The 23495-nt window shown below is 39.5% G+C and overlaps 1 protein-coding gene across 2 annotated transcripts in view; it reads right to left on the bottom strand.

Moving 5' to 3' along the window:
• Positions 1-23272, bottom strand: part of LOC309690993 (SH3 domain-binding protein 4) — a 47887-nt gene extending 24615 nt beyond the window's left edge. Inside the window, exon 1 of one of the 2 annotated variants that reach the window (XM_082508504.1) lies at positions 22945-23272. The gene's annotated coding sequence lies outside the window, so the exon portion shown is untranslated. The remainder of the gene's footprint in view (positions 1-22944) is intronic. The other variant, XM_082508503.1, reaches the window with a different exon arrangement.
• Between the last annotated feature and the right edge of the window lie 223 nt (positions 23273-23495).

Below are 23495 nucleotides of genomic sequence, written 5' to 3'. Positions count from 1 at the left end.
GAATATATTGAGTCAGCAGTTATTAATTATTATTTAGAATATACCAATGCGTCCTCTCAAAGTAAGATTTTTAATCTTTTAATCTGAATGTTTTTGGTTTTCTGTCTTCTTTAAGACAAACTAAACACCAGTGTGTATAGCTATAGTGGATGTTCAAAATTATTTGGATGATTAAAGTCTCCTAAACTCTTTGATGCATCCTTCAGGAGTTCAGGATATTCATGTACAGATTCAGCCCAGAAAATAAACATCAGTAGAATACAAAATTAAGCACACGCATGAGTTTTGGCTGCCTGGGCGATGATAGCAATTAATCTTCATAAATGTTATCTTATTTATTCAGACTAATCTTCTCCTTAGTGATAAGACTATTTCTGTAATAATTAACATACTCGAAAGAAAAAAGAGATTATCTTGTTTTTGAGCTTCTAAAATCTAAAACGCAGAAGGGTTATATTCAGGGGACAAGTCAGCTGCCAGATATGATCAAGTTAAAACACAAAATATTCCCTCATCTTTGGTCAACAGAAGGCAAACTCACACTGCTGTCCACTCTTAGCTGTTGGATTCAAATTAACTAAAAGACATAAATATAACACAGGATCAGTGTTTCCTCCAAAGTGATTACTATCACACTGATAAAGGTTAAGATTAGTAGTCTGTATTTTTTCCTTCTATTAATAAATCCTCCAAAAATACCAAAACAAATAAATGTTAGTTTCTCAGCCCCAGGCTGTCTGGTTCCTGCTGAAGACACAAATCTTTAAAAAATTGTTACAAATATAGTTTCATCTTAAAACTGAAACTATTCTGTAAACAGCATTTCTATACAGGTGGAAACAACAGAAACTGATTCATTCACCTTTGATGCTCCAGCTTGTCTGTGGTGCTTCAAAAAAAAAAGACGTTTTAAGAGCTCAGTTGCTGTAGTAACTGTGTGTCTGTCTGTGAAGCAGTTTATACTTTCACACAGGGAAATGTGAACGATACAACATAGCTTGTGTTCAACATCCTTTAGTGCAATACCAAATATTGAATGAAATGTCTCTTGATATAGTTTTAGGATAGAATAATTGGACTTTTATTTTCTCTTTGTGAGTTACACGTGGCACATATTTCCACACATTGTAATATTTCTTGTTTTTTGTAGATGCATCATGCGACGTTTAGTATAACTTTCTGTCTGCTCTTGCAGTCCTTGCCAGGAATCAGACTAGACTTTAAACCCACTGCAGTCAATATAAACACAAGGCTTAAAGAACAGGAGCGTGAAGAAATGCAAACAGCAGATATGGGTCAGTGGAACATAGCAGTTTGAGAGACACCAGGCATTTCACTGTAATCCATAATTTATAACACAGTCAGCTCAAAGATGGCATAAAGCGCAAGGAGGAAGAGGCCGAGGAAGACTTGCAGCTGTACTGCACTATACAAGCAAACATCCAGTCTTTCACTGGGCTGTAGCTCAGGAGTTTTAGCAGGTCATCTACTAATCTGAAGGTTAGTGGTTCAATCCATGGCTGCTCCTGTCTGTATGCTAAAGAATCCTGATACTGAACTTGCTCTGATGTGTTCATCTGCGTGACAATGTTAAATAGAAAGCACTTAGGTGTAGCTTGTGTAAAGTGCTTCGATTGCTCATGTACAAAAGCACCATATATGAACCATTTCAGTATTCTGGCTTCAGCTAACTTTGGCAGATGTCAGACACACTTTGTCTATCATTAACATCAATACGATGTTAATATTCACCTTCATAAAATCTGGTAAAGCCAATTTCCTGTTCTCTGCTTTGTTAACAGTTATCTTAGTTTGAACTATTTTGATTAATCTACTGAATTAAATCAGAATTTCTAATGGAAAACAAATACAGTTTATGGAAACCTATACAATGTGCAATGAAAAAGGTGGCTGAGGGTATTTCATCACATAACAGCAAGAGATCCTCTTAGACAGCTGCATGCAACCCTGGTGTGCTTCTAACTCACACACGTACACCAAACATTAGATCAAAAACACTGCAGCCAAAGTTTTACAGGCTTCTTTGAATCTTATGTGCACCACGTGTGTAACTGCTTAATTAAACTGGGACTCTAAAGTTTGAGCGCTCCAGTTTAAATTTGTTCAATCAGGACATGTATGTTCTTTGTTTCACATCACACTCATTGAAGCATTTAAAGATTCAAGTTCAGTTCATTCTGTTGCTTCACATAAAACATAGATATACAGACTGTTTCAGACACAAAGGGGATAGGAAGAGGTTCAAACAAACAGCTGTTCTGCTTTAGGTTCTGCTTTTAAAGTTTGATTTTAGCTCCAAAACAAGAAGTCACAGCTTTACAGCTTCCCACTGTCAGCTGTTGACATTTAGAACATCAGGGGAAATTACTGTCTTATGCTTTGGAAACCATTAACAGCCCATTCACTGAAGCAAAATTATTAATTTGGTATATAAAAGCTGCAGCATCAGCTACTTTATAGTATCCCCATAAAACCACATGCAGGGTTTCTGAGTCCTAACAGGCTCAACAAATACCAGCTTATGATTAATCTCTATCCTGCTGGGAGACAAAGATTCACTTTATAGCTGTAGCAATGCATAAAGGTGTGCGTGATTAACCTTCATTACTCTCTAGCACATTAAGTATGGTTTTGTTTTGTGCTATAACCCTTAAAACTGTATCTGTGTGCCATGTTCTCAGTATTAGCACAGGCTGGGCAATGGAATCTAAGGCACATTAGCAACAAAGGCCATTATCACTACTGTCATAAAAATTACTTTATTGTCTTTAGTTTAAACACTGACACGTTCTTGTGGGGCGACTGTTTAGTTAGTGTTTTCAACAAGATAAATTACTTGTCAAAGAATATGGCCAGTTTGCTGTGGGAAGGTTGTACATGGAAATTATGTGCATATAGAGCTGCAAATACAGGTAAGCATATCTACTGACTGTAAGTTAATTTAGGATAGATTTTTTAACTTTTCTTTTTTTTAACTAGAATTTTTAGCCTCTTTTAGTTGTCTGGCCCACAAATGTTATATTCTTTGTTAGCTTGGGCCTCATTTACAATGGTTGGAAACTCCCTAGCAGTCTCTGGAAAAAATGTGCATTCTCCAACCAGTTGGTGAGTGGTTGCTAGAAGCTGTTGGTCATCGCTGAGTCACAATCAGAATTAAAATGCTGCACCAAAACCCTCCTTGAGATTGTTTAAGTCACTAGCAGACTGCATGGAAGATATTGACTTGTTTGCAAACACTCGCTACATACCTAACCTAAGTGAAACTCGAAAAAGTGTGACACATACTAGAAACAGAGACACTTCACTGGTGCAGCAGATACATTTTAAATGTGCAACTTTTAATGAACGGTCTCTGTTCAAACCAGTATTAAGGTCAAGCATATAATAGATACATCAGTCCACTGTGCCTATTTATAACACAGTCACGCATGCAGAAGCTGAGTAAGCTCAGTAACAGCAGAGGGAAATATTTCATTTCAAACTAAAATGAAAATTATCAAGGGAATCCGCTTAAACAGACATTATTAACACATTTACATATAAATACATATTAGCCGCCTAGCTTAATCGTTACTAGCATAGAAGGATTGTACTTCATACTATCTTTGGTCGCTAGGAGCTTCTTGGCTTTAAATATATGATCTCCCCTGCTGGTACTGCAGCTTATACATGCATGTTCACTTCATGATTCAGAGAGGCACAGCACGAAATGGAGTGTTTGGAGATATCTTCCATCTAAAGAAATGGCCTCCAACTAAAGATTATTTTGGTAGTTGACTAATCTGCCAATTTTTCTTCAATTAGTCAATTAGTCAACGATCATTTCAATAACTCTCATCCTGCGGGCAAACCTCCTGTTCTAGGCTCCAGTGCCTCACATGTTCAGGTCTGCCCACCTGTGAATATCACCCTGTTGTCTCGTCTCACAGCAAATTAAATTAATGACTTAGGAAACATATGAATGTGAAAATAATCAAATGTGTTTTTAACAATACTCAATAGGATCATCAGAAAAAAAAATATTAACTACTATATACTAATACATTTACGTGGTAATAGTATATGACGTGTCGCCAGTAAAATTTCACGTCGACTAATTTTCATAGTCGACATCATCGATATTGGCAACGAACTGCTGCAGCCCTACTGGTGACCACTTCACCAAGTGACAGCAAGCAACATCCCACAAACATTTACCGAGGAATACACATTTTTCACTAATGAATGGTAGTTACTGGGGGATTGACTAGTTTCTAGTGCTGTGTGACTGGAACTTAACAACTGATTTCACGGCAACTGCCAGCAAGCAGTTGAGGAATACTTACGACCCTACCAGGTACACGCCAGCCAGTCTCTAGAATTGTGTGAATGGAGCCTTACGCAGGTCTAGCACATTCATTTTTGGCCTCTGCTGGCCAGAATTTTTTAAAAGACATTTTTCAGGTGAACTGCCAGTAGACCAGCTAAACACTTCAGTATTTTCTCTGGTATTGGAGGTAACCAAATGAAGTGAGTATCAGATTCCCATTCATGAGCATTTTTGCCACCAGTAAAGGTGATATAATATTGCTATCATAATTCACTTCTGCTGCCCACAAGTGGCCAAAATAACAGCTCTGAGGCAATTTTAATTAAGATGATTACTCATGTACATTACACCAATATTAAAGCTGTAGCACTGGTTGTAATTGTATCGGCTATAAGAATGCCTCTTATGACTTTACACAAGACTACATGCTCATGTGCCAAAATATAGTCCATGTCTGAGTTTTTTGCTGGATGAAGCGAGTGGGTCCCTTGGGTCATCTGCACGAGCCGTTTTTAGGTTTTCCAACGTTCAGGCCAAAATCCTCTGGTGGGGCACATTTTTGCTTGGCAGCTCTGAGCTGCTGAAACAGCCTGATGAGGCTCTGAGAGGAGTAGAGTGTAGTGACAGCTTTATACATATTTTAAATCCACTCTTTTAGTACAGCTTCATGTTTTTGACCATTAATTTGATTATTTTTTTAACTTGTGTCCCCATTTATTGTTTTATCTAATGTCCTATTGGATTTCCAGCCATCCTTAAAGCTCCTTTCTGAATATAAACCGCTGCACAAACAGGTTCATGAAGAAAAAAATTAGCTTTAATCCAAAAATATCACTATAATCCACATTAGTCCAGCCCTAAAGACAGTTTTCTCACTATTAACTCAAAACCAATGTTAGTATGTTCTGCTCAATGGCATATTGTCTGGATCTCATCTGAAATGAGTGGGAAGACCTGGGTGAGGTGAGGTCAGATGTAAACTTTGGGTGGTCTGCAGCAGCAGCTATCCAAACCTCAGCCGGACCACCCTGCACTGTTTAACACTGTAAAACAATGGTGGGCGAGGTCCTTCTGGCATGTATATCTGAGAAAGCGCAACAAGAAGACTCTATTCATGCAAATCACAACATGCTGCCTGGTAATAAGGCGCTTGGAGAGGCCATAATGAGGCTCAGACAGCTTCTTTGCTAACAACATGTCAAAAACTCTCCCTCCAGACTTTTTCTAATAACATTTCTGCAAAGTGTAACTGCTTTAACTGACTTCCATAACAGTTTCACACAATTTCATGTTTCTCATTGGGAGGATTGTGTCAAAAAGGAAAGCTGTGGCTGGTATTCTCCTCTAAGCCACAGTAGAACAAACACAGATGAATGCAGAACAAGTCACCAGAGAACACACAGTAACAGTCTTTTATTTTCATCGATTGTGAAGAATTTTATGTAAAGACCTAAAGCCTGACTGTGGAGGCAGTTCAGCTAAATAAGGCTCTCTGAAAAGAGTAATGCACACAAACCAAGTGTGTGGACAGAAACACTTGAGCAAATAAAGACTTGATGAAGATGTACAGTATATGAGCAGAAAGCTGCATGAGTGCAAGCTAATAGAGTTAGTAGATCCGAAATAGGAAAAAGTGGGAGACAGTTTCCAAGAAAATATCAAGAGTATCTGGATCCAGGGACTAATTCATGCTTAGAGTGGAGGTTATTTCCAGCCTTGGTGGGGGTATACAGTCTCAGGCTGTTCTTGACTTTCAACAAATTTGGCAGCTTTGTTCATCTAATTGACATTTAAAAATACATTTTCTATTATTGTCTAAAGTTACAGCAAGTATTACATCATCTATGAAATACATGTGAGAATATTCAGTTTTCAATGTATTTTCTAATTTCTGGAACCTTTTTTAACTTTCATTTACCTGAAAAGTTTAAACTCCTGACATGAACTTCAGATTGTGTCCTGGGACAAGACAGACAGCATTAACTTACCATGTTTTTAAAGGTGAAAGAAACCGGAGCTCCCTGAGAAAAAACATGCTAAAAACCCATACTCCACACACAGAAGGACCCTGCAAGGGTTTAAAAAAAACTCTAGCTTTTTGGAATTTAAGAAATTGTGATTGCACAGACCAAATGACCAAAAGAAAGGTTTATCAGGAATACAATGAAACTTTAGTAGCAACTCCAGTTTGGAGTTGAAGAACCTCCTTCATTCTGCTAGAACACTTAAGATAGGTCATTGGGGGATCTTCCAGTATGACAATGACCCAAAATATATTTCTGAGCTACCATAAAAATAAGAGACTATTCGTTTCTTTGAAAGTGAGCAGACTTACAAACTCAGCAAGGGATCAACTAATTATTTCCCCCAGTGTAAATGTCCAAAAAGAGACTTCTTGTCGCCTTTAACTACTGTTTAGCTTCTAGCTTTAAAATGTACATCCTTAAAATACATCTTTACAGAGCAACAAGCAATAAACTCTAAATTATTTACACATCCCATTTAACAGGTTCAAAATCGTCCAATAAACTCTGGTGTAGTGGACTGTACTGCAGGCAGCGAGGAGAGATAATTTGGTCATATCTTTTGTTTTGCTGTCTTTCTCTGCGTACTTGTTTAATGGTACTGATCCACTGTCAGCCCAGTTAAAGCCCAGCCGCCCTCAGGCTGTCTGCTGCTCTGTCTTTTAAACTGTCTGCAGAAGGAGGGCTAAGAGGAGGAGAAGGGGGAGTGGGAGAAGGGGGAGTGGGAGAAGGAAGTGTTAACTGCATTGCAGCGTGAGACGATTTCTTCCGATGCAAACCAAGGCCATGAATATAGAATAATAATCACATCCGTCATTCTCCAACCTCTGCTCTCATTTCCTGTCAGGGCAGTGAGGTGGTCAATTTAGGCAGGCAGCAGGAACGGCAGATAGTTGACCCTGCTGAGGCGCCTTAAGCCGATTTCCACACTTCAGTTCACTGCAGCGGCCGTGGGAGAACATCTCAGCTTGAAGAAAAAGTCAAGTCACTCAGCCTTTCCTTCACGGTCCCTGCAGAGGAAGTGCTCTGCAAAGCTGTCAACCGTGCCACTCCTTTTATTCAGCCGTTCACTTCCTGTAGGGTGGATGTCCCTCAGGAAAATGCTGGTGCCAACTGGTTTTTATTACAGATTCACAGGGAAATCACAAAGAGCCTTTGAACAGCTTATAAGGCACAGTGGGCATCTTCATTATAGATAAAACCCACAGTTTAGAAATAATGTGCTCTCCCTGTGACTCTTAGTTATGAAATGTTTTGTTTTTCCCAGACTCTCTAACTTTAATGTCCATATGACATTTGTAGCATACAGAAATGTTATTAAACCTATAAAAAAACAACAACACAACAACTTTTTTAGTGTCAGCATCCATTTCCTGCACAGCAGTTGGGGTGGAGTTATCATATGCTGTTAAGCAAGCGTCTGTACTGCAACATAAACTAATTTCAATCCTGTACAGTTTGCCTTTATAAATGACCATGCCAGTATGCTAATTATGCATGTGTAATTTTAAATTAGTTTCCTAGATTAGTAGAGCTGTCAGAAATGACAAAGAAATGCAGCAAGTGTTAATGATAACAGACGAATCAACCACTGGATAAGAGGACAGGTACATTAACTAATATCAACTCCAACACTGCCTGTTTTACTTGGAAACATATAAGTTGGTTCCAAAGGCACCTTCACGTTCACTAGCAACAACATATCTGCTTCAAAACCATGACAACAAGTGCGTGAGTGACTTTATGAGTGGACTCAACCTTAAGTAGGCTGATGTTTGTTAATTAGCACTAAATGTTAAGCAGAACCAAGGCTAAAGAGACAGGGCTGATTATTGCTTTGATGTTTACTGTCACAAAATATGAATATTTCAGAACGTCTGGGTGCACATATTTACAAGTACCACTGGTAACAGGATCTTCTGTGTTGGGTTTTGAAATCCCAACACCAGCCTGTGCACGGTGAGCTAATTAAACACGACTTCGCCTTGGGCACAAAGCCTGCTAATAAATTAAACTTATGACAGATTGTGATTTTACATTAATGACACATTTATTTTATTTTTCAAGTACAAAACCGTAGGAAATTATTTTTCTGGCCCCACGTTTTTGGGTGGATTTGAACAGTTACCAATCAATTCATATTACAGATGAAATGTCCCATTGGACTGGTGAAATGTCTGTATTGTGTACTACTCTGTGACTCTTTAATTCCAGCTTCATAAAACAAATCAAATCCGGTTTTGCTGTTACTAACAGTGAGATTAGATTTAGCATTTTGAATATACTTGGATCACAGATTGTGGCTTGAAACAGACCCTGCCTTCCTGCTTGCTCATCATTTTTTTTCCTTTTATGCTGTTACTTTAAAAAGGAGAGTACACCATTTGTAAAGAACAGGACTGCAGTGGATAGCCACTAATGATGCTTTGGGCTATAAAACCACCTACTGTACAAGGTTAAAGATGTTTTCCTCACAGCAATAAAAGGAGCCCGATGACCAAATGACAGGCCTCATATTGACCGTCAGCGTAGCCTGGGCCTCTGCTGTGATTTTAAGGGCGACTGCTCCTTAGCAGGAAGTGGCTGAGGAGGAAATGCCTTTGTGATGAGAGGCGGCCAGATCTCTGCTTACTCTCCCTGCCTGTTGCATTTCCTTCAAAGAGCCGCCTTCAATACATTGATAGCATCTGCTCACTTGCAATCATAGATCCTCAGGACACACCAACAAAGAAGATGGCAGAAAAAAGGGCATCATATTATGGTTTTCCTAACACAAAGCTTTTTCTTATTTCGAAATGTTAACAAAACATTCTTGTATAAGTTACTTTCTGACTAAAGACGGACTGAACAGAAACAACAGTGACTCCACCATTGCGTCACATTTAAACCCACTAACACGCACAGCCATCTGAGTGTGTCTCCAGCAAGGGAGGATGAGGCAGCTGACGAGCGCTGGCTGTTAAACAAGCTCTCAGACCTTGAATTAACTTGTGAATTCATGAGATAATGAGAGAAACCCAGCTGCTGTGTTTGCAGGCAGCAGCCCTGCGAGAGATGCAAGAACACAAACACTCTCATACTGAGTCAACACTGCCGAGGCCTTGAGTGTGCGGAAACAAAGTTCCGGTATTTCATGTCCCGCAGCGAGGCAGAGCTCTGGCGCAGGGTATACACAACTGTCAGGGAGACCTGTTTCTGTGCATTTGGAGAGTCATGCTTCGCTGTCACAACTACACCTTAAAAATATTCAAACTAGGTACTGGAAAACAATTGCAAAAAAAAAAGGGGGGGGGGGCTGAAAAGCGATAAATATAGTGGAGGACATGGGATGCTATGGTATGGAGTTAACACCAGTGTTTGCCACCATGGGACATCATACACACACACAACAATAAAAAGCAGAGAGTCAAACAACAACTCAACCCTAATTTGTGGCGATTGCATTGGTTGTGTCTCAAGATACTCATGACATCACTATAGCCCATTTATGCTGGCATTTGAAGGCATGCATGACTCATCGAAACAGGAGGCAAAGAAATCGCTGAGTTTGTTTCTCTGAGATTTTCTCCAGAAAAGTCTCCAGAAAAGTGAGCATACAAAACCAGAACCAGTGGGAGATGCTCATTAATCCCAAGACAAAAGAAAGGGCATCTTGGTTCCAGCTGAAATAAACACTGTGTAGCTCTCAATCAACACAGAAGCTAAGAAGCGTTGTCCATTGAGTCGAATGTTGAATGGTGAGTGGTTAAAAACATTTCTTTAACAGAAAAGGGAAAATAATAATAATAATAATACTTTATTGATCCCCATGGGGAAATTACTCTCTCTGCATTTAACCCATTAACTCAGTTAAGCAGTGGGCAGCCACTAATCAGGCACCCGGGGAGCAGTGTGTAGGGACGGTACCTTGCTCAGGGGTACCTCAGAGTAGGGCTGGGCTATATCATACCGTTCACAGTAATACCGGAGTAATTTTGGGCAATGAAAGGAAAATGAAATATCGCAATAGAATATGGGTAAAATGCGCATGCGCAGTGCCTTTGTTTACATAAGCACATGGCGGCAAATCAGAATGAGAAGGGCGAAAGCGGATCGTTGAATGAAACGGATGAACCAGAATTGGTTTGTAAAAATGCTGCAACTTCAGTGGTGTGGAACTGGTTTAGCTTTCGTCCGTCAGATACACAACAAAGCACAATTTTTGGTAGAGCGCCCCTTATAATCCCGTGTGCCTTATATATGAATTCTGGTTGTGTTTACTGACCTCGAAACGATTTTATGTGGAACACGGCGCTCGAAAATCTGTCCAATGTTTTAGTACAACTTTGCTAAGCTACGAAGCCACACCGCTTGATGGATTGTCGGAGCATTACAGCTATCGTAGGCAGGAGCCTCGTGGAGTGATACGTACTGTGCTTCAACATAATATTAACGTATTGTGTGTGTATAACCTTTTTTTAAGTTTTGTGGATATTACACATGGTTATGCTGAGGATATGTCGGCCAGTTTCCACTGGAAATGCCTTTTGGTTAAACTGTCAGCAAAGAATTTACACTGTTACATTTTTATATAACTTTAATGCACATAAAAAAACAGCTTCTTGTTTAAGTGAAAATACATTGATGGGTTTTTTTGCACTAATAAAGTTGTGGAGTTGTAAAGTATTTTGTCTAGTGTCAATTATATCGTCAGTTATATCATTGTCGCAAATTTTCAAATGTATATCGTAATAAATATTTTTGGTCATATTGCCCTGCTCTACCTCAGAGTAGCCATTCAGTGGATTCGGACCCCCGACCTTCCCATCATGGGGCCACCATGCTACCTACTGAGCTATCCCTGCCCAAAAAAAAAAAAAGAGGAACACTTCACAAATTTGCGTGTCATCCTTGCGCAGGGACCATGCTAATCTTCTCTGTATCGTACGAATAAGGACACGTGCTACAGAAGTAACATGTGTCCTTATTTTTTGTCCTTATTTTTAACACAGTTTTACTCAAGTACAGTTCTTCGTAGATATGTTATAATTTCCATACTCTCTGAAGAAGAGAAAAAAGAAAAAGAAAAATATGTGCGACATTGTTCACAAGTGGCAATAGATAGTAGCCACAAGGTGATAAAATGTCCAGGCAACCAACCATCAACAATTAAAACAGGATTAAATTCACTCTGAATGAAAACAAATGCAGTTGTCAAATGAATGAAAGAGTAATGCTAAATAGAAAATAGAAACAAGTAAAAAAAGGACAGTTGTTACAAAAACTTTTTTCTCTAATGATTGGCGACCTGTGCAATTAACATTTTACACCTCAATGACAGGCAAAAGTTGCTGACATGGGAAGGCCCAAAGCAAGAGAAAACATCCAGATAGGTGTGGACACCTAGGACAGATGTTTGTTCATGTACAACTTTTTAGTCCATTATGTGTCACCGTTGCATTGGTACCTTTCAGTATAGTAGTAAAAAAGTAAATGACTGTTACGTTTCGGTGTTGTCAGTGTTTTGTTTTTGCGTGACTGTCATGTGTTTCCTGTTTTACTTTGAAGGTCTGTTGTTATCTTAGAGTGTTCAGTTTACGTTTCTTTGTCTCGTCAGGTCTAATTTGCCCCAGCTGTGTTTCCCTCCTGTGGTCCATTCCCTGATTGCTCCTTCTATGTATTTAAGCCCTGTGTGTCAGTTGGTCATGGTCGTGATCTCCCCCGTGTTGTAAATAGTTTGGTGTTTTGTTGTAAATAAATAGTCTGTTGTAAATAGCTGTGAATGGGTTTGTTAATATTTTCGTTTGAGACACCTTCGTTTTGGGATTTTGGTGGAGAGCTTTAGTTTTTTTCTCGTGTGTTTTTTTTCTTATTTTTATTTTCATACGTTGCACGCCGGTTGCCTAGGCCGGGGTGTAACAATGACCACTAGAATTTACATCACACCAAGAAATCTGCTTAAAGATACAGTAATAACACTAGTGTAAGCAGTGCTCTGTGCTATTGAAATTAGGACAAAGTGCTGCTATATAGGTAGGGATGGGTTCTGACATAAACAGTAGTAACCAGACCGAAAAGCAGCGTACATTTCGGTGCTTTATTTTGGTGCTTTTTTTTTTCCTGAGATGTTGTACACTTTGGATTCTAGCCAATCATTTTACCTTTCCAAAGATAGTAGGCGGGCCCAGGTACGTACGTTCTTTTAGAGCAGAGCTACAGATTAAAAATGCCCAAGGCGAAGTGGTCAAAAGTCTGGCTGTACTTCACAGCAAAAGATGCCAACTCAGCAGCCTGCAACAAGTGCTTTAAGCTGATACTGTGCAAAGGAGGTAACACCTCGAATCTGATGAAACACCTGGCAACGCATAGCGTTTTTAAAAAAGCTGAGAAATGCACCGTATTTGATAGCTTGCTGCAAGACCTCACACCGAGCACATCTACTGCGGGTGTGGTGCCTGTTATCGGACCCGGAGTTAGCAACATCCCCCAAGAACCCGAAGAGGAGAGTCCTGGCCCCTAGCCCTGCCAGTGTAGCAGAAATGATGACGGATGATGATGGCAGCAGCAGCCGTTCTTCTTTGGGTGAGTAGCTTAATGTCGTCCGTGTGTAATTTACGTTGAGTAGGCTAACCACGTTATTACATTAATGCATGTAAGGTGAACTAGCAAACATCATCATAGCTACATGCGGCTGTCTTCTTGTTTGATGGCAGATACTCCCTTCACCCTGGCCAAAAAGGCTAAAACGACCAAAGGAAAAGTGGAAAACAGCTAAATATGAGAGGTTTGTGTTTATTCCATTGTTTAAGCACTGCTTCCAGCCAGGAGTGATACCTTATATGCCCTATAGCTACAGAAAAGGCTAACATTGTTATCTTTTTACAAAAAAAACAGCTGAACATGAGAGGTTTTTGGACAAAGTTTGTGTTTTCCATTCTTTAAGCACCGGTTCGAGCACCATTTCAAAAGTACCGGCTTCGCTCCGGTAATGGATAAAGCCTAAATGATACCCATTCCTATATATATAGGGCTGTGCGATATGACCAAAATCTAATATCCCGATATAAGACATTTCCCCACAACGATATATATCACAAAAATTTCACATTTTCGGTAAATTCTGTGAATCTCAGGCAACTCAACTTGCGTGAAGTGTTTTAAGCTGGGCGTTGTGTACCTAGAGTCGAGTGTTACATAAGTTGAAATGGCCGCAAATTTCTTTGTGTATTTATTACATGCCGTGCTGTGGGGAAAAGCCTGTTCTAAGGTTTATTTTTTAGCACCTGACGGCTCTTTTTAGCGTCTCATCCGTAAACACTCTGCATACTATTTCACGTGATTCCGTTTATTTTGAAAAATCTCAACAGGCTCTTCAGCTTTATTGTGAAAGGTTTATGTGGAAAATAAACAAGTGGACGGTGGAGCCACACGATGGTTTTATCGTCGCTGCTGCTAACAACAATGCATAAAAACATGTGTGAATGTGTGAAAGCTGCATCATATGGCTTGTCAGTCCGTAGTGTGGTTATATAAAATAAGAGAAAGAGAGAACTTTAAGGAATTCTACAGTGACCATCAAAACGATGAAAAAATATTGCCAGAAACAGTTTATTTTACAACACCACGAAACAAACGATAGCATAATATGAAGTAATAAGACTTTTTTCATATCGTCATCCAATATATATTGTTGTATCGAACAGCCGTACTGCTATCTATAGCAATAGTTATACAAAAAAATTAATGTATGCTGAAAAGGAGAAAAAGGAAAGCATGAGCAACAAGGAAAAAGAAGGGGTGAAGTTAAAGCATTGAAAAGAGGAAATAAGTTATGTTCCATTGCAGTAATGTTCATTAGCAGATACTGCACAAGCCAAGAGTAAACAGTCTGCTTTTGTTTTATTCATTATTCAAAGGCATCAGACACCACAGAGGAAAAACCATGATAATTCTGGCTCCTGATGTGAAAATTGCTGGTATCTAATTTGCCTACGGATTTTCAGGTGGAGCAGAAATGGAAACGGAAATGGAAATACCTGACATTCACTTGTTTTAGTTTAAATTTGTATACGCAATTCCTGGAACCAGGAAGATGACCAAATTACTAGTAAATAAATAGCTGTCAATGGATTTCCTGTTAACCAACGGCTTAATGATCTAATCAGCACTCAGACTTTAGAACCATCCCTGGTTCAGACTTCTCATCTTGCCGATGCTCCACCACTCCACCAGGTTGAAAGAAATTCAGCCTGGTAGTTTTCTTTCAATCTTGCTGATTAACAGACAAACTGCAGTAAAGCGTTTGTCTGGAAACAGTTTTAGCTATCACCTAAAAACCAAAGAAGGAATCTGCTCAACTCATTGAGCCTGCACTGAGTTAGGTGTCTCATACCGTCATTACTCTTGTTTTATGAACTCTATTTGTTATTTCTGTTTTTTGACTAACAGAACTCTCCAAGCCAGAACTCCTGATTGCCTGATTGTGCTGGCTCACAGACTTTCCTTAGAGTACTGCGATGATGACCAGGGGCAATAAACCGTGCATGTTTGAATATTTTGACTCCAAACTCCTCTGTCTCTGGCAGTCCCGGGTGCATTCTCTTAAGCACATATTTACGGATAAAGATTAGTTGTAGATACCAGTTCAGTTTTCTTCTGACACCACAAAAGTATTCTGTGTGATGTGTCACTGCTGCAGCAGATGCCTCTATCATCCAGTCTTTCACTTCACTATATAAACACACCAAGGTGGAATGGAGCTGCAGGAAAGAAAAGTATGGAGGAATGCGAGGAATGCCAAGCTTCAAATGAAATCATGCACTATTCTAGTGAAGGAGGAGGGAGAAAAAGAGGAAAATGTATTCTTCTGACGACAAAGACGAGGTTAGAGATCACGCTTTAACTGTCACTCTCTGCCTTTACCAGCAAATTCACTGGGCTGTTTTCAGTGTTACCAGTCTTGTCACGATCCTGAATACAATGGCAGCACACACACAGACACAAACCCATATACCCTAGCCCCAACACACACCCCCACACACACACACACTTCATTCCCTTTTGCTTTCTTTAACAAGTCCACAGACTGAAGCCAATGATATGTAAGCTGTGAAGCTTGAATCTATATTACACATCCTAAAAATCACACTGATGGACACGTCAAACAGTCCTTCAGTCCACCATGATCGTTTATTAGTTTGGTCATGTTTCCCACTCACAGTATTAATTGATGAACTGAACAGATCGATCACAATACTAGCAGGCTGCGACAGTTACATTCTACACTGTAGGTTGTGTTGTAGGGTTTCATAGGGGGTTGTGGTTATGATGGAGCTAAAGTGTAGATTTCCCACTTATTCCATGGTCCCTGGAGAGGTGATACTTTAAGAATTTCAGCTAGAAAACAATGACAAGGAAACTTGCTATTTTCTAACTCTGTTAACTGGCCAGACTGTGTAAAACAGCAGGCTAAGGTAATACAATTACTAATGTTATGGATGTAGCTTAAAAATAGTTGTAAAAGTGCATGTTAAATAAAAAGTGCTGCTTAGCTGTAGCAGGGTCCACTTGTAAACTGCAAAATGGGTGGCTATTAGAATTTCCTTTAACTAAAAAGGAATTCAACCAAAATATTGCAAATACTGTATGGTAATTTCTATTTTTTTTACAGTATTTGTACTATAAATACAAACAGTATAAATACTAAATGTATATATGGTCATTTGATATTAAAAGATACAGTGGGGCAAAAAAGTATTTAGTCAGCCACCGATTGTGCAAGTTCCCCCACTTAAAATGATGACAGAGGTCAGTAATTTGCACCAGAGGTACACTTCAACTGTGAGAGACAGAATGTGAAAAAAAAATCCATGAATCCACATGGTAGGATTTGTAAAGAATTTATTCGTAAATCAGGGTGGAAAATAAGTATTTGGTCACCTCAAACAAGGAAAATCTCTGGCTCTCACAGACCTGTAACGTCTTCTGTAAGAAGCTTTTCTGTCCCCCACTCGTTACCTGTATGAATGGCACCTGTTTGAACTCATCATCTGTATAAAAGACACCTGTCCACAGCCTCAAACAGTCAGACTCCAAACTCCGCCATGGAGCTTTTTTGCTGTATATATGTGTAAATACAATATATACACATACAAATGAAAACAATATGTGGTCATGATGAGGGACAGTGGCGTGCCCTCATTATGAGGCGTTTCTGACCATCTAGCCCACCTCACGTGTCCCTGCAGGTCTGCAAGTGTATATCGGGAAGAAAAGAGGACATACCAGGGAAGCTCTGCCATAGGGCCATAGGTCTCTGGTCACTAAATCGCTGCTAGTCAATTCTTGTGTGAAGTCCCATTAAGCCAACAGCAAATGTTTATTGTGAAAAACATTTGTTCATGTTATCTCCTACAAAAAAGAACAGTTTCCAAAACTTTTACAGTCTTAATAACCACTCAGGAAGGCTAGAAAATCAACAAGCCACACAGAGTTTGTCACTCTAATGAGGCCCAATTAGCATCTCATCAGACAAAGTACTGTGTAATCTAAACAGATTTACAGGGTGTTTTAGATCTCTGTACACTCGCCATGTACCTCACATGTTGTTGAATTCCTGTCAGAAATGTCACACTCCTCTCAGAACTAACACAAATGTCTGACCATCAGACACTGCCATCCTTGGAGTCACCTCTAATGTGCTGCAGTTCTGAATACCAAACAATATTGCAGGGACACTGATGTTCACACAGACTGTCATACAGCACGGTTTAAAAACCTTGAAGAAAATCAATCTGATAAACACTGTGTTTCCTTCTTGATAACAGGTGGCGATGACTCTCGTGCAGCAGTGGAACACTCACTCTAAGCGCCAGCTGATGCTGAGCGTGAAAAGAGGGGAGGTAGTTAGGAAAAGACCGAGCTCCAGTATGACTCACCCCTGATATAAAGGCTGGCTTCAATCCCTGACAAGTAAAGCTGATGATGGTGGCCCTGTGCTGCTGGGTGGGGGATGGAGGTGAGGACCAGCTGCCTGTCTGATGCCAACAGCAGCAGTGCCCATGCTGTCATAACTCATGCTGTAATCAGCTGGAACTGAGCTAGAGCGACACCAGGACACGCACGTTCACCCCTGGAGGGGAGAGGGAAGGAGGGGAGGGGTGGGGGTGACGCTTATCTGGAATCACATGTATTCATTCACACAATGAAGTCCGTACAAGTCCAGCTGAAACACAAGACCGGGCCTCCCAGTGACAGAAAGATGAAGTAAGTTTTGCTCCGGGTGAAATGTCCAGAACAAACAAAACGACATTGAGCCACGTCAACCTCAGTCACGCACCACAAATCAAATTTACACTGCAATCAGCCATATGACTGTTGGTGTATCTGCAGTGTGGCTCACAGAAATGTCTGAGACAAGGAAGGGTAGCCTGGAATGAAATAATAACACACGTGGTATGGTCGCTTCGGATTCAGAAGCTGCTGTAGAGGATGCTGTTTACTTAGTTTTGCGTAAGCCGCACACTTCAAATACATTACAGAAATATTTAGTTTTTCAGTAATGTCCTTTTTAATTCATAGATTTGTTTTCCACCTCTCAAACTTCTGGTAATATTCTAAATGTCTCTTTTTATACTTAAATATTGTGCATGCATATCTTATTTCTCTGTGTAACAGACCTCCACTATCATCCAAAAACTATTAAAAATACATTAGTGAGCCATAATGTTGCACTGGGTGACAAGTTCATTAATTACGATAAACACACACACACACAGAGTAGTTATTCTGACTTAATCACACATACCCCATCGTGTTGTCACAAAGATGCATTAATCCCTCACTCAAAATAGTCCCCAGTAAAATGGTAGATATTCTCATCAAAGCAACAAAGATCATTTGGCTTTATATATTTATAAGGGTTTTATATTGTGCTCTGAGAAATGTGTATAAGGGGAAAGTGGTATGCTTGGAGTGGAAAGTTACAGACAGGGCAGTGTAGTCAGTGACTATTTAAAGATGGACTGATACGCTGTTGGATTCTGTGCTTTCATTGTACTTGTTAACTATGGAGAAAAAAAAAAGAAAACTTCAAACATTGTAGCAGTCTGAATAATTCAATTCAATTTTATTTATATAGCACCAAATCACAACAACAGCTGCCTCAAAGCACTTTATTTTGTAACATAAAGAGCCTACAATAATACAGAGAAACCCATAACAATGAAACAATCCACTGTGAGCAACCACTTTGGCGACCGTGGGGAAGAAAAAAACCCTTTTAGCAGGAAGAAACCTCCAGCAGATCCCAGTTCAGGGAGGGGAACCCATCTGCCCCAATGAACACTGTCTCGTAAACTAACAGCAGTCCTAAAAAAAGTTCATATTTTTGGGCAATTTTTGTTTTAATGCAATATGTAATGCACTTGTAAATAGGGCTGCCACAAATGATTATTTTGATTGTTGACTAGTCACCAATTACTTTTGCGATTAGTCGACTAATCAGATCATGCATCCATTGGACGTAAAACGTACAGCTTATTGCACCAGCAGCATCTGCTCTTATATAACTATCATTAGCTTACAGCTTTAAGTGTTTAAGGTATGTGCTAACTAAAAATAAAGACAAGATGATAGTTTATTAAATTTTAATGAAATTTGCAGATTGTTTCGGTTTAATAAACTCCTTGCTATCTAAAATATAACAGGACACCGGAGTATATTCTCGAGCATCTCACACTTCTGATAATCAGTTGTCTGCTTGACGTTTATTCAGCTGTGTAAAAACTATAACTTGTAACCTTACTTGTAAATAAACTTACCCTCTTCCCTTCCTTACACAGAGAACATTACAGCAGGAGACAGGAGGCAACTGGCTTTAAAATCCATGTACCAGCAGCTCACAGATTAACCAAATATGTAAAAAAGAAAACAAGCTTTCGTAACAGAGCTATTCTGCGGACTTCTTTTAATCTGTTGATCTTTTCATGCTCTATTTTTATATCAACTTATCAGCAGGTATGACGCTCAAAGCAATAGAGATGTGAATGAAATTTGACTATATTTTCATGATGTCAACAGATGACAAGGAAATCACACTCAGAGTAAAACACTATTTGCGCTTTGAGACGTGACGTACAAGTGATTACAAAAGAACATTAGAAAGACTGCTCTGAAGTGTTATTTAAATCCAAAGTGGGCGTTAATTCATTTGTAGCGATTTTTCAACCCAGTAAAAGAATCATCTGATTTCATTTGAAACATGACTCACTGACAAAAAAAACAGCCTTCCTATTGACAAAAAGGGAAAAGCACTAAAGATGCAAAAAAAAAAAAGAGAGTGATTCTACAAAGTGGCATTTGTTAAGAACGTCAAGGAGCCACCACCAGTACACCACACAGACAAAGTGACTCTGGAAATGTAAATAGCTGATCGGACTCTCAGCACAGAGAAGTAAATAGCACACTGTGCCACATCAACCCATTACACACCAGGTGTGCTTAAATAATCAGCTCAGAGAGCTCAATATTTACACACTCAGTGCATTTATATATGTACACATCACACACCATGCCACCTTATATGCTCTCATATACTGTGTATACACGGAGAAAATGACAAAAACAAAAATAATTCTCTACAGAGACTTTTGGGATGCATATTTGCCAAAGTTTAATTATTTTATTAACTATTAAAGTATGAGCTAGTAAACTGTAGTTGCTTATTTTTTAGCGCTGAATCTATTTTTCATGTAATTGTCTAAGCTGTCAGAAACAGATCTCTTATTTTTGTGACAATTAAGTCTGTTCAGCTGTCTTGAGTGAGTGATGATCAGTCTTTCACTAATACTATACAGATTCGAGATCAGAAAAAGCTAGCATGCTGTTTTTGTTGGCATATTAAATTATCTCAAGATTCTTTACATATTTCTCAAGATTAAGATTAGGCTACTTTTACCTGGGGTGGTAAGGGCTGGGTTCCAGATAACAAATGCCCCAATGTAGCAAAGAGATCATAAAATATGTGTAAAGTTAGCAATTATTCTACCAGTTATGATCACAAAGTCACCTGTGATGCTAAATAACTTAAGCTAACCTTGGACTCCCCGAGAAGCATTTTATTCGAACTGCATTTTTGAAAGAACAAGATGACTCCCAAACAGCTTCGAAGTGATGCTCAACAAGTGTTGACACATTTTATTTAAGATGATCGGAAATAATGGTGACCACAAAAAATGAGGTTACGCTAGTCAGGGCTGAGGTCCATCATAGAGACGCATAGAGAACTAAAACAACCACAGCCCATGGCCCGGCTGGCAATTAAAAAGGCACTTTCATATTGTTTTTACTTTTAATACCCAGAAACTACACCCATCCTTTATACTGTACATATATGAATGAACTCCAGTTATTTTCTGTTTTGTTATTACTGCTGTAATACTTCAGTCAAACTGTTTTTACTTGTGTAGGATCCACTGCAGGATGGACTTGCATTACTGTATAAATAAAGTACTTTATGAAACACACAAGTGGGGAATTCAGCACTATGTTATCTAAATTCTGTTGGAATTCAGATAACATAACTCTGCTTTTCACCTAATGTTTTTGTGGGTTGTTCATTTTTGTTCCATTGGACATCAGACTGAGATTTGCACAGGACATATTTTGCCTGTATGTGTCCTAGAACCTACTGGCTTCACTAGATGCAGATAACAAAAGGGTGACAACATTGAGCAAGTATCTAGAAACTGCCATAGCTTTAAAACCTGTACAAATGCTACAAAAGAGCATTGAAAATATTAGATAAAAAACCTTTTTCATATCACCATTGTCAAATTTTAGAAAAATACAAGTTTTTAAATTTTACTAATTTCAAATTATTTAAATCTGCCTGTCTAATATACAAAGTTATACATGGTCTGGCGCCTCCACCAATGAGTGATTTTATTAAACAAAAGTCTAGCAGTGTTGCCGGGTCTCGACTGACTCGAGCCACTGTTAGAGGTGATTGTGAACTGGCATTCAGGCGGACCACCTTTTCACAGAATGCTCTGTCATATCAGGGAGTGAGCTTCTGGAATAGTCTTCCACTGTCAGTGAGGGAAAGTACAAGTCTACCCATCTTTAAGAGTCACTTAAAAGGGCGGCTGAGGGACACACAAACATGTAATCATGTTTAATAATCATGTTTTATATTGGAAGGGAAAAAGAGTTAGTGTATTACAAAAAGGGAAACAACTGTTAGTGCAATGGGTGAACGCAATATCACGATGGTCAGGGCATGTACAATACTGGGGTTTGTGCAATATAATTGATGTTTCCGTTATTGTTATCTATACTGTCCTATGCGTCCACTCTCCTTGTCATTGTTTGTTCTAGTATAATGTGATCACTGTTTTTGTCCTTGTCACATGACCTGTAAATAGTGTCTCTGTATGTTTTTACTAACTTGTGTTTAACACCAACCTGCCAGAGGGTCTGCAGATGGAAATTAGCCCAAGGCTATAATGTGGCATATTTACATTTGTTAAAATGTTCATTAATATGTATTGCCCCTCTTTCTAAAAATTAAATAAATAAATAAAATGAATCCTACTGGTGATGAGCTTTTCTTAAACGCAGCATTTTTACATTTTATACAACAAAATTATACAAACAAAAGAGTTTCTAATGACCCATGGGAGCTCTAGAGTGGGGCTAGTGCTAGGACTGCATTACAGTCAAATGTTTTCTGTAGTGATGGGGTGGATTTTTCTCCCCTTGGGCCAGTGAAAATTAAGGGGGCCAGTAAAGCTCTGATCTACTGGTCCAGGTGGTGAGTAGGTGGAGGAATGATACATGGGGCACGTAGGGCCCTGGAGGTCAGGGACGCCAATGCAGAAGCAAGGCTGATGACCCAGTGTGCATTGTGTGAAAGCTCTGACCCAGAAAACTGCAACTTGTAGTTATTGTGAGGATGATGATTGTGGTGGAGGTGCTGGTGTCAAATCTTCAGTCGCAATCAGTGTTGTGGTTAATGTGTTGTCATGGAAACCAGTGTGACCCCCTCACCACCACCACCACCACCACCCACAGTACACGCACCCACAGCCCTATTTGAGCTAGGAACTAAACATTAGCATACAGTGAGACTATCAGGTTGTAACACTGCTACAGCTCACTATCCGACAGTTATTACAGCTTACCGAGGCTTTAGCTGTGTTTCAGACGGATTTACACTTGAAGACGAGTCACACATGACTTTTAGCAGCGCAAACGAGGCAAAAGAACCGCTACATGAACGGCGGAAAGACCCGTTACTGTAGTTATTAGGCAGGTATGATAGAGTTGCACTCACAGATAGGAAACAGCGAGACGGGGAGAACAAGCCAAATAAAGCCGTGTAACTGTTTAAGTGAGAACATTTTGGAATTAAAACCCAGCTAGAAAGTGCCGTTTTCTCCCCTAACAGCCCAAATGTAAGCACCACTCTCCACGCTGAGGTTCATAAAAAAAAAAAGAAAAAGTTGCTGCTTTTAAACTGCCGCCCTCAGGTAGAGCATAATTGTCTCTTAAAAATCATTTCTAACTGACGCGGAGGCAAACGAAGACGAAAGAAAGATGGAAGCTTACCTGGCAGGGGAGTATTAATATTGTTTTGTCCCATGAAGAAAAGCGGTTAGAAAAGCCGAGCAGGCGCCCTTTCCGTCGAGCTCTCCCGGTGGCAGCGCTGGATGTGTATGTGCGGTTACACCGAGGACTCCTGGAGGAAAGCAGCCGAGCTCCGGCTGATGTCACCCGGACAGGGAGGGGCCTCACCGGGAGACATTTCCATAAGGACATGATGTCACGATGTTGCTGCTTTAAATGACTCTTCTAGAGCAGCAAGAAGCAACAATGACATCTACAGCCACATTCAGCATTCAGTGTTAGAGTCAATAAACGGCTAAGCCCAAGTGCTTTTTTAACTGTTGTTGAAAAACTGTTGTGACTGTTGTTGTGTCACTTTATGCTTTTATCTTCATGTATATGTAGTGTTGATATTATATGCTTGTTGCTTACTTTTAGCGTCACTGATGCTGTCTTTAACTCGGAGTTAGTATTGTTACATCAAACTATGACGTTGTCTGTCTTTGAATATTTTAAAAGGACTTTTAGGTTATTATAGCTGACTTAAGCCAAAC

The sequence above is a fragment of the Aulonocara stuartgranti genome (genome assembly GCF_965226115.1).
Source record: "Aulonocara stuartgranti genome assembly, chromosome: 16".
NCBI classification, from domain to species: domain Eukaryota; kingdom Metazoa; phylum Chordata; class Actinopteri; order Cichliformes; family Cichlidae; genus Aulonocara; species Aulonocara stuartgranti.
The sequence above is the reverse complement of the archived record's forward strand: the minus strand, read 5'-3'. Positions and strand labels throughout refer to the sequence as shown.